This window comes from Anguilla anguilla, chromosome 1 (assembly GCF_013347855.1).
Source record: "Anguilla anguilla isolate fAngAng1 chromosome 1, fAngAng1.pri, whole genome shotgun sequence".
Lineage (NCBI taxonomy): Eukaryota > Metazoa > Chordata > Actinopteri > Anguilliformes > Anguillidae > Anguilla > Anguilla anguilla.
In genome coordinates, this window is record NC_049201.1 from 44,220,721 (window position 1) to 44,236,526 (window position 15,806).

The 15,806-nt window shown below is 40.8% G+C and overlaps 1 protein-coding gene across 1 annotated transcript in view; it reads right to left on the reverse strand.

Moving 5' to 3' along the window:
• The window catches only part of rnf19a (ring finger protein 19A, RBR E3 ubiquitin protein ligase), a 50,738-nt gene extending 37,406 nt beyond the window's left edge, over nt 1–13,332 (reverse strand). Inside the window, exon 1 of the mRNA XM_035412742.1 lies at nt 13,108–13,332. The gene's annotated coding sequence lies outside the window, so the exon portion shown is untranslated. The remainder of the gene's footprint in view (nt 1–13,107) is intronic.
• Between the last annotated feature and the right edge of the window lie 2,474 nt (nt 13,333–15,806).

Below are 15,806 nucleotides of genomic sequence, written 5' to 3' on the forward strand. Positions count from 1 at the left end.
TAACCGGGGTTGCTTGCTTTGAAAGGCCTTGGTTATTTGTGATGATAGTTCAACTGACAGTGATGGATTTGAAGTCTATTCAAGAATACCTGCAGTAAAGCTGCTTAATATTTTCCCTCATTGCATTTTTCATTGCCCATGATTGCTCCCTTAAAGCACGGGCTTGTGACGGCATAATTATCCTGCTGAAAGATTCTGCAGTACCCAGTCACAGTATGAATGAGTAACATAAACGCATTGCTACAAATTAATAGCATAAATCAGCGTTAACATAAGCTAGCCTTCAATTATGTGCCGCAATGTTTCTGGATTGTGAAGAAGTGCATCAGTGTTCGTTATTCAAGCTAACTATAAGGCGTACTCAACACGGTGTGTGTTCCTTGGCCGAGACCACGTTGAACACAATTACTCTGCTGGGTTGAGAACAGACAGACGCAGACGCACCTCAATATATTTAAAGAAACCGAAACTGAAAAACTGGCAAATGTATTAGTATTAGTATGTATTATTAGCAAATTGTTAATCATACAAGCCTGATTACTTAGTATTTCTATCAACATAAAATAGTACCATGATGTGCCTCACTTGCCACATAAACAGAAAATGATTTTTGCAGGAACATAGAACCCATGCTGTATAACAATGCCTAAAAATGCATTCCTCCTGAGGACAAAGCACACAGCAGCTAGCCCTACAAAGCCAGTAAACCACGAGCGGAATGAGTATTGTTGTCCTGATGTAACAACACGTCTTAAATCCTGTCGTTGGGAGGCGTGCCTGCGTCTGTCTGTTCTCAACCCAGCGGAGTGCTAATTGTGTTGAACCAGAGCCGCGCTCAAGGTGGTCCGGGGCAGAGGAACACAAACCGCGTTTAGAGTGCGCCTCAGATTTACGGCCCCCGCAGACAACGAGCTCGTCCACAACAAGCTCGTCCAGGGCTCGCACCGAGACGACCGGCCAGACGGCGTGGCCTCAAACCCGACTCTGTGCGCCGAGCTGCGTTCCGCATTTCTCAGCCGGCGGCGACGCACGCGACCCCTGCGCTTGCGCCGCGGAGAGCCGGTAGCACCACGCCGTGAGGTCCGCGGCGTGAAGACGGGGATTGACAGGTGCGACACGTGCACGCAAAAAAAACAAACGCGTTCATTCTACGCTTGGAGCGCTCGTTCCCTAAAGCCGTCTGCGTAGCTTAATGCACCTCGCTCGGGCCTTGAAAAAACACTGTGGGTATAGCAAAGACCGACCGTTAAAGGAAAACGACATGGTGAGGTCGCCCTCTTCATCAGCCAAACGGGAAAACGAGGCTCCCCGTCACAGTGACGGCTCGGGACACCTCCGCTCAGCCAGGCAGGAGAGCCCCCAAAATAAATCGGGCCTTGCTCAAAAGGATCTGCCGTTTAGAGCCTGACAATGGAAGGACAAACGGAAAGCAACAGAGACAGACTGCACTCTGCCGAGTCCGTTCAACTCACTGACCTTTTCTGGACCCGGGAATATGTCCCTTTAATTCAAAATGGTTTATACTGTACAAAAAAATAAAACAAACATGCTGGGAAAAGTACTGCTTTCCTGCCAATTTCAGCCAGGCCACAATGACTAAGCAATTTAAATGCACTGATGCGACAATAAGTATTAATATATGACACACATATGCCGAATGCAAAATAGTGTCTAAAAACCAAAAAGCGCCTTTAAAATTAGGTTTGATATGTGGCTCAGTGTCACCATGTCAGAGGACATTATTCATTGTCTCTATGCGGTGTTCTCTCCAAAACATGCTACCGCTGGATTATCTTACAAGAAAAGTAAGTAATCTGCGTTTATAATAGCCTAATAGTTTAGTGAATCAAAACAGCCAACATCGTACTACATTTTAATGTGCGTATACATCAACAGAACTTTTGTAAAAACTAGGCTATATGACATTGAAAGTGTGTTTGGTATCATTTAGTTGTTCCATTTACATTTTTTATATTATTTACAGAAGACAGAAACATAGCCGGGTGGATGGCTTGGTAAAACGAGAGTTGTGTGTGCCTGTTCTGTTAATGTTATGCCCTGGTCCTCAGTGATGTTGAAATCCGCCAAAGCAAATAGATCTGGAGCTGGAAATTAACAGAGCTACTCTGCCGCAACGCCAACTCCGCCAATCATTCACACGACCCCTAAACAGTAAGGTTTGGTAACATTCAAGGGTAAAGCCGGGCGTGTAAAATAGGTTAATGACTGGAAACAGAGGCATTCAGTAGAATGCAAACACATTAAGTTGCAGAACTACGCCCCTGGATACCGTGAATAATCAATAGCCCTTCAAAAAGGGAGACTTTGGGGCCGGGGCCGGGGCCAGAGCCAGCAATCCCACAGTGTATTGGGCTGTTGTGTTTATAAACAGCACCAGCCGTTTTCCATGCAAAAAAAAAGTAAGATATTTTAAACCAAACAAACGAGAGATATTCTTAATTTCTCAGTCTTTGCTTTTTGAATGAATGTCTTTTTCCCCGGTGGAGATGCACTCGGCCAGTGCTAGGGAAAGAAAATGGCAGGGACATGCCGGTACAATATTATTACAATACTTACTGTACATGCCGATAAGATATGTATTGCGATTCTTTAAGTATTGCGATTCTGTAAGCATTGCTGAGATGGCCATGACACTTCAGACATTACAATTCTGGCCCCAAAGATATATTACCATTTCTGTACCTCTTGGGCAATCTAGCGGCAGTAAATCAATGATTGAAACAGATGTGATGTAGGCTAACTTAACAAAAGAGGAAGCCAAAGAAAGAAATAAAAAAAGATTTGTCAGTCATATCTGATGGAGTTTCATCAGTATTAGTGCATCATTTACAATGCAGTCGATGAATGCAGATACAACATTTTGAAGCAAAATTTAAGAATAAAATTCAACAGTGCCTGCTCTTGTAATATCCAACATATATTAGCCACCTTAGCAAACCTATTTCCCATAATGACATTGGATGCACATTTCATCAGAACTTCAGGCCAAATCAGTTTTTTTTTTTTTTCCCATGTAACTTACCTCACTAATAAACAATTACCTAACATTAAGGGAAACACAAATTATACCTTTCAAGTTGCATAATTTAGTTGCATTTTCAACATTTGCTGAAACACAGATTTATTTTTATTTTTTTAAATCACATGAATATTGGCATACCTTCTGATCAATCTTGCAACTTTCCAAGACAGTTCGAGTGGGAGTATTCCCCAATTCAAATCAATTTCATTTGCATAGTGCTCTATACAAAGACACTGTCACAAAGGGGTTTCACAGAGGAAATGGAAAGGAGAACACCTCACAACAGAAAAGTAGTAACTTGCGTTGCATGAGCAAACGTAATTTCCACCCAGCCAGGGGCATTTCCAGCCAGCCGCAGGCTTCACCACTCAGGGGCTTGCTCCAACAGCATGCAGCTAGACGTCAGTTCTGCGAGTGCCTTCTTGGCATGGATAGTGCATTAGCTCACATGCAACATTGTGTCAGGAATTTGTGATCACGACCTTGTTCGCAGCATAAAATGCAGACAGTAATGATATAAAAATCACCACAAAAAAATTAATAAAAATAAAACAAATTTCAATACGAAACTGTTGATGTTGATTGATGTTGTCTCCTCATCCCTAGCCACTGTGGCCAATGACCATCACCTTCAGACATTAGCCAATTATATTTGATAAGATTCGTCAATTCTACCATTCTTATCCAACAAGTCCAGTGAAAAGTAGCCAAAGCATAAATGTCCATGTCCATAACAGTGCTGAGCAGTTCTGGTTTACCTGAAGTATCAGACATACTGAAATTCCTTCAAAACAGAAAAACGATGTTAAAATACATGGTTTTGCTAAGGGGTTCCTTCAGCTATACAGCACAAAATCCAAGTAACGCTGACCAACATCTTCTTAAAAAGCTGATGTGCCAGAAGCCCAATCATAGGGTGCCAAATCGCTCCCTATGGCATTCTGTACAGCCTAGAAAGAACACTGCGTACAAGTGAATGTGGTTTCCAACGCTCTCCTCCTCTCTGACATAAACCGTAGGACTCGCCTGCACACAGAGGTCCGCCAACCTGAAATTACACCGTATCAGAGCTGTGTTTGCTAGGCCCGAGAAATCAAATTGGCTTCTAACTGAATCACGGCATTTAAAAAGCGCCCTTCCCTCCTCTACAAACTTTGGCCAGTTGTACATTTACAAAGTTGTTGACCCCCCCTCCACCCCCCCACCCAAACCAAGGAAAAACAAACCAGCTGCTCCCGAGAAGCTCATGGAGAGGGATGAGGGGGCTGGGTTGGGCCTTATTTACTCAACAGCACCGTGATGGGCCTGGAGTCCCGCCCTGCAGCTGTGTTTCCATTGGAGGGGGGGGTGGGGGGGGGTTCACATAAGGGTCCTGAAAAGCACACACGCCATGTCACCTGGGTGGGGAGAGGGCCTACGCTCACAACGGAGACGGCGCAAACACACGAGTGGAGCCGCGAAGGCTGAGGGCAGAGACGCAGCTCTGTGGGCCCCCCTCTGTGGGGCCCCCCAACTCACCCCCGCCCTACATCCCCTTTGGGAAGGAGCCCGCTGAGTTCCCTCCCTGTCTATACTCTCAAGCCTCCTTCCAATAGGACACACCCTGCCATTCCCGCCATGAGCGCAGAGGATTACTCCGAAAATGATTAGAAACTCAAAACAACCTGAACAGCCATTTGGTTTGGCAGCCAAGAAAAACCAAAGCTTGCTGCTAAACATTTATAGAGGCTAAACAACAACAACTTAGGCTACTTGAAAAGGATTCACATTTATTCGCAGACTAAGAGACCTAATTTTTCCTTCTAAAAGCCTCAGTACCTCTTATGACCATTAAGCAAAGCAAGATGACTCAACTGAGACATGGTTTCTCTGCTACAAGCGTGCAGACAAAGCTCTAAATCAGAGTTCATTGGCAAGTAGTTTATGGCAACTGAACTTTCCCCACTCCTGTGGCTACACCAGAAACGAGCGATGCCTGATTTTGGATTAAGGCCTAGTACCTGGTAGGTCCATGAGTAATGGCAGATTTACAATCTAGCTGGGTAGATGTCTGCAAGTCAAGTAGCAAATCAACCCAAATGTAATTCAACAGATCACCATGGGGAATTTAGCTGGAGATTCAGCAACTGGAAAAACATTCTTGAAACCCAAACAGCAACATACAAATCTGAAGTAGACAAAAGAATGAAGAAACTCCCCAAACCTTTTCCAACAATAACATTTCAGAGGCTTGCCACCTGCCTGCAAATGTGAGGTTGAGTACCACTTCTTGAAATGCTTGCCCACGTAAAACTTCCCTGCAACGAACCATTCTGTACATTAATAGATCCATTTTTTACACATCCTCTTCTGATTCACTAGAAAGTCAAATATAAGATCAAGTATTTCCAATAGATTTTTTTTTGTAAATGTAAGCTAAACACTTAAACAATTCAGTTCACTTCAAATTCCACTGCCCTCAGACGTAACAGGGCTGGTCTTTTCCCCACTGAGAGACAGCACCGCACTGCTCAGTTAATTTGTTCAGTGGTTGGATCCTCCTGACTGGGGTGGAGTGGGAAACAGTCTCTCATCGCACAGAACTACAGGAAAGCCCAATTATTCTCCAAGCATGGCAAAGGTTTCCCCACTCAGGGAAAGAGGAAGGTGGTGGTGAGGGGGGGGGGGGGGAGATGTGCAAACTGAACATGCCACCCTGCCCTCCTACTGGGAACTGGGCAACCTGGTTCGTTCAAAGCACCCCCTAGTGCCCCTGCCAGGCTCTAGATTCCCGCTAATAAATCACAGGAGGACTCATTGGCCATTGAGGGGGGAAGTGTATATCATGAGGGATTCCACACTGAGGATTAGGGCCTCACTACTGTGCACAGATGACCCTGATGTTTCCAATGACTCATCCGGACTCTCTGGTCCAACCGATACCCAGACTTAGAGCTGCTTAACGGTAGCTAAACCTGTGGCTTCTCACAGCACTATATAAAGAGCCATTCTTAATCTGACTGCTGAGCATCGCAATGGGATTAGTGGACACCTCACAGAGAGAGGAGCACAGCATTTTCTGCTTTGACAACATCTATAAAACTGAACATCCTGGCGAGAGCCAAAAATGTAGTCATCACATACATGGCACTATTTGAGTCACCCACCTTCACCTAATTTTACATTCAGTGTTTTTTTTTTTTTTTTTTTTTTTTTTTTTTTTTAAATAACCAATTGATCAATCTTTGACATTTGAGTTCTGTGAGATTTCTTCAGTGTAATTAGGGAGCCTAATCCATATTTATGCATCATTATTATTATCATCAGTATCATTATTATAAAAGTGGCATTTTTCCTCCGTACATAGCGGAGGTGGCAGTGGCCAAAAGAGAAAATCGAGTGACCGTTCACAGTGGTACAGCATGTACATATTTCGTACAGATCCCCACCAATACTTTTGACAGATGTGCCCACCCGCCACACACCGCAGTCAAAGGCATCGACCTTCATGAGCAGTGGAATTAATAAAAATTCCTCCACAAAAATAGAGCTGATAAATGTACAAGTTATTTGAAACATTTGCTGTTAAATTATTTTTTTTAAATGAGATGACAATTCCAAATAATCACATAACAAACATATTTGATAAGAACCTAAACAATTTGATGAGAAACTTAACAATTTGCTGAAAAGGGGTTTGATAAATGAAAATGCTCTTTTTTCAATCATCCACCACCACTGCCCTGTCAGTTCATTGTTGGCGCACTTCCTTACCATATATATTTTTATATATTTTAGCGTGCACATTAGGCCTCCTGACAGTCAAAAGGACACACCCACCGAATTTGATCAAGGTTTCCTGCTCCTGAGTGCCCTTCTCCCACAGCCTTCGAGTGGCCAATCAAAGTAATTTCTGCAATTCTTAAACGAGGCAGCAAGTCAAAACAGGGAACTTTGTGAAATTTGTCCAACAAAAACTTTGTTAATGCAAGAACTTTGCGCTCAGCCATTCTAGTCACAATGTGATACTGTAATCACACTGATTGGCTGAAGCTGTCCTTCAAAAGTGCACACGCCACTGGTATTAAAAAGAATCCTGGACAACCAGATAGTTTGGGAAGTGGCAGTAGAGGTCGTTGCAGAAGATTTTCCCTCTGAAGTTGAGCAATCGGGAGCAGAATCCAATCAAATTCAGTGGGCGTGGTATTTTGATTGACAGGAAACATAATACTTAAGCAAAATGAGAGATGGTCAGGCAGTGTGCACATTAAACAGTAAACAGGCAGAACAATAGAGGTGAACAGTAAAAAAGAGGGTTTGTGTTTATCAAATCAAGCCTGTTTTATTCAAATCATTCATGTTTGTATCAAATCACTTGCAGTTTCATCAACTTCATTTGATGAAAATGAATGTTGTTGGGGGTTATTGCAATATTGCAGCAGAAATGGAACCCATTTCTTGTGATTATCTTCATTTTTTGGAGAAAAAAGCAAACTGGTTTTTCTGCATCCAGAGAAGTCATGCTTAGGCATTTCCAACTTAGCTAGCCAGCACAAAAGTGGCAAAAGCACCAACATATTACAAGTAGAAAGTATTTCTCTGGTCTTAGCATTTTAGACATTGTACCCAGCTAACCCCACCCACTGAAAACCTACTATTTAGCCAAGGGAGGAAGCAAACCAATCTTGGCACAGGCTTTTCTAAATATCTTTTTTGTTGCTGTTGCAAAAATCATTTTAAAATATGTATGGGCCATTTGTGAATGCAAACAGCATTAAAATAACACATCAGCAAAGAATTCACAAATTTACATTTCCTGAAGCTTTCATAAGACTTTGCAGTACACAAATACAATACCAGTACAAACAAATTCCCAAGAGGAACGGGCAAGTCCATGCATGTTAGTTGGTCACCTAATTGGACTAGTGGTTAGATGACCTAAACCTTTCTTATGGGGGCATACTCCTACTACTTAAGAACTACTTTAGCTTGCATGATCAAAGTGAAAAATATCTGAATAAAAAGTGATGGTTGGAGAAAGACTGAAGCCCTGTTCCCCAGCAAGCTGTTTGAATTTGCCATTTGAGAGTGGCAACATAATCGGGGAATGTTTGCCACTTCAGAAGCCAGGACTTAAGCAACTTGTACACTGCATCATGAAACACACATAACCTTAATGAGGCCCTTCTCAACAAGCACACAATTATAAAAAGACTTCCAAATTTCATATGTGCATCACTAAACACAGTGAAACACAAATATGATACACTACCCAATTCAGCCATGTTTTATTGATTTAAAATTACCTTTAGAGGTCATATCATACCATGTGCTGAAATTTTAAACTCACTTCAGCCAACTGGCCGGTCTTGTTGGCAGGCCTAGAGATTAAACAGTAACCCATCTATGGTCATAAGTAGAGGTATGTTTTGAACCATAGAAAATGAATTAGGCTACATACGTCCAGCTCAACGTTTCAGTCTACAAAAATAAATAAAGGAACATTCACAGCGAAACATGGAAAATATTTCGCTCTGAAGAGTCGCAGTAGGTAATCAACCGTTAGGCCAACACGCTCAGTAACAAAGCATGTGACTCAGCGGCAACCAAAGAATGAAAAGTACGGCACTAATGGCGACGAGTTAAAGTGTAACTAAACATTAAGTAAGTACCCATGGGGTCACTGCTAATGAACTTCCTACACTGTCTATTAAATAGGTCACTGCATGGTTCTTTCCAATATGAGATCAGCCATAAAACTAAATTTGACTACAGAAACCAAATAATAGTATGCGTCATTTCAAAGAGTTATTCTGCAACCATGACTTCTGAATCATTTTGCAAGGTTCTCCCATATCATGGTCAATGAGACAGAAATTGTAATTCTAATGAAGAAATAAAGGAAATAAAGTTGTTCCTCAGAATGTGAGGGCATTAATGGAAGATAAAGAAAAATGACACCACTCTTGGTGTCATTTTCTGCTAAAGTGCAAGAACTAACAGACATCAACAGGAATTTCCGTGTCTGGTGCAGGCATCCAAATCATGGCTTAAGTTAACAGTAGCTGAAGAGCCATAAGGGACAAGCTACAAGGTAGAATTGCAGACTGAATTCAAACTCACAGCACCCAAAACAAAAAAGGGCCCTGAACATTCCTGATTGTCATTATCATATCCTTGCTTACGTTTCCAGCGCTACAGCCTGCAATTAAAAGCTTTGGTTCGATGTCAGTCTAGTGTTTTGGTGCCAAGCTGTGACTGCATTCACGTTATGGTCACAGTAGAGCAAATGGATTTGCACAAGCATGCAATTGTGGTTAAAACATTACACAGAAATACAAGTCTTGGTAGATTTAAGTGTGCACTCACATCATTTAACAATTTTTCCACAGTTTCTGGACAAGAGCTCAATAAAATAAAACTGATTGTAGCAATCCTCTCACTTGTAACTTTGCGATCCAAGCAATTGCAACACAGCACAGTTTCAATAAATTCAGTTATCAGTTCAACCAACTACACATACTCTGCAAAATGGCATTATTCAGAAAACAAAAGGAAAGAGGGATGCATAGGGCCTGGGAGTGAAATCTCAAATGCTATCAAACATAGCTAGCTAGTGAGAGAGATATTGGTAGCAAGCTATAGACAGCTCTCAAGCAGTGTATAAAACCCAACATGTTTTGGTGTCAATGTGACTGACTTCTCTATATGTAACTAGCTGGTGAGAAAGATATAAAGAGATTGCTAGCTAGTGACAGATAGAGATTTCTAGCTAGCGAGAGAGACAGATATAAAACTAGCTAACTAGTGAGATTGCCAACTAGCGAGATAGCAACACATAATTATCAGTATCATGACAAGTACAGAAATTTAAGGATAGGCTATATATGCATTTCATACACTGTGTAAATGTCGTTATTTCTCTTCAAAGATTTGTAGCTGTACAAGAAGACACTACGTGAAGCTCTTGCCCCTCCCACATCAAAGTACACTTGAGTGACCCATCGACCAAACTGCTCGCTGTGTGAACAGGGGGGGACTTTAACATCAGGAGCAGGACAGGATACACCAATATTAGAATATTCAAAATCCACTGCAATAAACAATGAGTTCATCTGAAATTTGAATGTCTACCCTTTTTGCCAACAATAACAGTCAGACCCATCTCGGACAGAATTTATCATAGCTTATGTAAAGGCAGCTATATTCAGATTCAGTGTGTCATAAAATATCATTTCTGACAAGCATTACTGCTGTTTCGATGTAATGGAGGGTTGAGCATCCAAATATTCACTACAAGTAATTTACTAAACAGCTGTTTTTCACACACATCCCAAACTCCCGTTAAATGCTCAGAAAAGTGGACTAAAAGAATGTTTTCAAGTGCCAGCCATTCAGGTCCTTGCTCAGTCAGCAGCCTTTGGAAAACTACTTGCATAACACTGCATGCAGTAAATGGTGCATGCAGTGAAGTCATCCACTGACTGTGCTCATTTCCATTCATACCAGCTGAGATAGTGCACAATTACAGAATTGATTTTACTTCACAACTGATGTTTTGCTGCAAAATACCAATTTAATGGCCATTTCGACAAAACGGAAAGCTCACACACCTGCGTGGGCACACAGAGGCCAAAAACAGCACTGTTCAGGCTATTCTTAGAACCAATTTTTGGATGAAAACAAAGGTTTGTGATTCATCGGCATCTGATGAAGGAGAAGTGACATAGGACAATCCCTACAGGGTAAGCCAAGAATTCTGGCTTTCAGTTCCTGGATACTCTGAGCTCTCGCTACCTCACTGCCGGGTTGATTCATAGGGCTTTTTCCCCACAAAAAGCCAAAGACATTCACGTAAATACTATAAAAAGAAAATAAAAAAGGTTTCATCTCCTAATCTCAGTTTGGCTAAAATTAAATTTAGTGGAGTGCTGATGTTTTCTGAATCTACTTACTGAATTTCTTACAACTACACACCTGTTTTCAAACCTAAATAGCAAAAACAGGAATGCAATCGATTTCTATTTAGAACCAAAATTGAAATAGACAATTATTTTCAGGGTTCATTCACCAATGAATGGATCAGAAGCTATTCTTACTAGAATGCCTTTACCAAATAAAACGTTAGAAGCAACTCTGCCTTTATTTGCTTCTATTTGGAGTCACCTTTTAAATAAGCAATTAAAGGTGGAGTCACCTTGTAATTATGAAACACAATATAATGTTCTCTATGATATCGTTTAGAACCACTCCAATATTTTTCTAAACGCGTTTTAGATATAACGTTACCCCGAAACGCCTGATAGTAGTGGCTAGCTAAATCCAGGTATAGGTTTTACTGTCTTTTCTAACAGTAATGGACAAAGTGGCTAAATAATAAGCGTGATATGAATCGGTCACCGATTGAACATAGCACGTAGCATTATTATCTAAAGTCCACCAAGCGATTTTATAACCTACAATTTGAATGCTTACACTCGACATGCTTAGAAGTGAAAGTGTTCCAAATGTGCTGATCATGCCACGCAACATGTGGTGAATGTAGACAGCTATTAGCTAGTTGCCTGCGGTGGTACGTGTCAGGAATATGGACGTAAACCCATCTGTCATAACTCGTCGTTATAATGTGTGTGTGTGTGTGTGTGTATTTATATTTTTATATATATGTGTGTATATAAATATATATAGGTGTGTGTATATATATTATATATATATATACATACATTCATACATATATACACACACACACACACACACACACACACACACATATACAGTATATATAGAGACAGACACACACATATACCCCTCACACAACTCACCCCGTTAGAACATTTTGCGCAACGAACCCAGATTATCATTTAAGAGCAAGAAAGCCAGCTATAGCGTCTGAAAATCAACCCGCCCAAGCTAACGTTAGGAGAACTCGTGCTTTTTAACGAACTACCGTTGTGTTCATTATGACTAATAATAGCGAAGTTATGAGAGTTTCTAATGGGTTGGGAATGTAACAATAATATGCATTTGCTAACGTTAGCCACTTCGTAGGCTTTTTCTTTCAAAATTAAGTCCAGACACCATCGAAGCTCAGCGAACTAGCATTATCTAGCCTGGCAGCTAAGAAACAAAATACGCTGGTTAGCCAACCAGCCAAAATCGCCTGCTACCCAGCTAGTGCTAGCAATCTGTACTTCAGTGGTGGCTAGTAATAGTCAACATCTGTTTATATTTAACTTCTAGCTAACACAGTGATCCCCATCAAGCCAACAGTGTTAGCTAAGGCGAAATAACGTCTGGTACCGAAGGACATGGAATACAACACTTCTCCGTTACCAAAGCCAGGTTAACTCGCTAGATACCGTTGTTAACGATAAATAACGCTAACAACATTAGCGAAAAAGAAAATCAGGACCCAAATTATGTAAAGATAACGTGTAGCTAGCTGAGCTGACTATACGAGCTGTTATCCAATTGATGGTCTAGCTTAGCGATTAGAATTTGTAAAATAACGACGTTAGCAAACTAGCTAGCTTTTCAGCTAACGCGGGATATTCGGTGTTGGCAACATCATAAGTTACAGCCAAATGCAACCAGTAAACTATTGCACCCATCACACTTTCACCTTATTTAGCCGACCAGGGCTCATTTGCACCAGATCACTGTAGCCAACTAGCTTGGCTAGCAGGTTGGCTCTGGGCTCATTAACAAGCAGGTTAAATTTAGTTTCTGCAAACTAACCGTTGACCCATCAATTGAGGAAATTAGTAACGTTAATCTAGACAGCGAACTGTTCACCAGATAGCTACAGGCCCGGTATTTGAGTTACCCAATTAACAAGCTACCGTTAGACAGTTAACCTTACCTAACGTTAGACTAGTCTTAATCTACAAATCAGAAGCCATTTGCGTTGTACTAGCAAGTAAGATAAACGTAATAGATAGTTAAACACTGCATAGCTGGATGGCTAGTGAGCTCCGGGAAGAGGGAGTACAGCAGGCACCGAAGGGGCAGAACACCCCATAACGATAGAATGATGGTCGTAGCAGCTAGTTGGCTTAAGACAGGAACGCAGCTTTAAAACGTACCGTTTAAGTCATCTAGAGTAGACGATCTGAAAAATCCATGTGAAATAAGGCGTCCTAGAAGGTCTCAAAATCCTCTGAGATTGTTGCCAAGTGCTTCTCTTTTCAGTTTCAACTTGAGCCACTTCGGTCCCACCCGTCCTTTAAATCCGCGTTCCCTCTCGGCTCAGATCCGCAGTTCGTTCGGACTGTCCGTGCTCCCCCTTCACTCGTTTTGTACAGACGGGTTCAAATAATCTCGCGAGACCACTGACACCGCTCAAAGAAAAACATTCTGAGATTTCTCTCGCGAGAAATTGTAAGCAAGACAACAGCACGGACAATTGGGAACTTCGCACGGACGCACAGTGGGTGGTCTGGGCGTTGTGCCGTGGTGATCACTGTTAAATGTACTTTTGTTTAATCCGTACGTTATTTAACAAATTGTTGTTAAATAATGATATTACAATTAATGTATTTGTTGTGCTTATTATCTAACGGGGAAGTGCTGAATATTATACACATTGCTTTTTACTGTTAAGCTTACATTGCGTATCTGTTGTACGATGACCATTGTTCTAAATTGAAACCGGACACATTATCACAGTATTAACTCAAAACTGTTTGTAGATAATTAAAACATGGTGTGGGTTAACTTGTCGTAATTTACTTGCTAAATTTTCAAGTTGTGCAAGTCATAATAGTTTTCGTGGTTTTTGCAGTCATTAAGTATTCAGATACTTATTTCTTGTAGTGGGCACTACACCTGTGGACAACATCCAGCAAAGTACAGACAGATTACATCGTACCATTGCTTTGTGAGTTTCTCACAGGAACATTAACTAAAAATCTATTGGATTTCACTGACCTACATATCACAAAGAATGAAACAGTGTTACGACTAATGCTAAATTTCAGCTGTAAAGTAAACAACAAGGAATTTTATTTTCATCAATGTCCTTTAGGCCATTTAAATTTTATATCATACGTGCACTACATTTTGTCCTGCTGACAAGTGAAGCAAATTTTTATCGGAACATGATTCCCACTCAACTGTCCAACTACTTCCAGACAGACCCAGGAAAGTAGTGAATAGAGGTGGCTTTATCTCCCAAACTGTCTTTGACTTTGTATCTTTACTATGATCCAGCAATGTTGAAATTATTGACAGGAAAGCACTGGCATTAAATCAGGATACCACAAGGAGCACATACTGGAAATTATCAGTGAAAACAGTTCAGGCAAACAAAAAAGGGCAATGTGAGATTTGATTCTCAGTGTTTGTAAATTCATAGTGCATTGTGGGATATAATTGATTTTTTTTTAAAAACCCTGTTACCCATTATATGGCCCTAAGTGAATTATTGTCAGGAATATCAAACTTAAATATTCTTCCTCTTGAAATCATCTTGTCCATTGACAGCTGGTCCATTGTAGATACCCCAGGTTACATGAGAATTACTTCCTCCAGGGAGCTGGCAGTCTGCACTGTTTGCATTAATCTGACGGAATAACAGCCCACTAAGTTCTCAGGGTCTGAATGCAAGCAACTATTTAAGTGGATTTTTATTTTGAGCATTGCTGAGATGCGCATAGACAGAATCCACTTACCACCAAGATCATTAAAACCCAAACTGTGTGAAAGACATAAGTCATAAATTATCACACACACACACACACACACATTGCTTCCTTAGTGCAGGCATAAGAGAGCTTTCAGTATCTAGTCTTGATTCTAGGCTTTTGATTGCCTTTTGAGTCTGTTATTGGTATTTGTCAACATAAGGGCCAGAGTTGTGCCAATGAAAGTCAAGCCAGCCGTTAGGAGGCTTAGTAAGAAGAAAGAACTGTCAGAGACACACTGTTGGCCAAACTGGTTTGCCTAGAAGTTGGGTCAATTTGCTGAAAAGGGCAATATATAATTTTGATAGAACATGCAGCCAATCATAAAATAACCATAATGTTTGACTTTGTATGACCTTAAGTACCATTGATCCAGTTTAGTTATGTTTTGAAGTATTATAGATTTCAGCAATTGGGGAAGGCTTGATTCTTTTACTAGGTTATTGGTTCCTCCCTGACCTAAATAAAATACACAGTGCTACCTCTGTGGTCAATGAGAAAGAAAGTCAATTATTCATCAGAATTTCCAGGCAGGATCTCAGGTGAGGTAATTTACATGCACCTTCTCCTTTACCGTGCCGACCACACATTCCATCTGAGCATGCAAAATTAAAAAAAACATGAAAAGTAATTCATATATACAGTACATGTATATAAATGGGCTGAATAATAAAACGGAACCTACCCATCAACCTTAAATTATAAGTGGTGTTTTTTGATAATATTTGGTTGGCTGCAATCTCAAAAATATATCAACGCTTGTTTTCTCTAACCATATAATTACAGGCCCACAGTTACCATAAACTTTTGACATGGTTGTGAAAGGCTACATTTGAAAATGATGACTTGTCAACAATGTTAATCAATTTATTTCACGGTCCAGTCAATTTATCATATGGTTACAGGCTAGTATTTTTGGCTTCTGATCATCATGTATTTTAGAAAGTGCACAGTGTGTACATGACATTCATGAAAGTACAATCATATCAAGGCTGTGGCCTTCTTGACTGAACTCCGTCTGTCATGATGACTGTCACAAGAGATGTACAAGATTGAGAGAAAGCGGCTAAAGTGATGTCACTTGAATACAAAAGACAGAA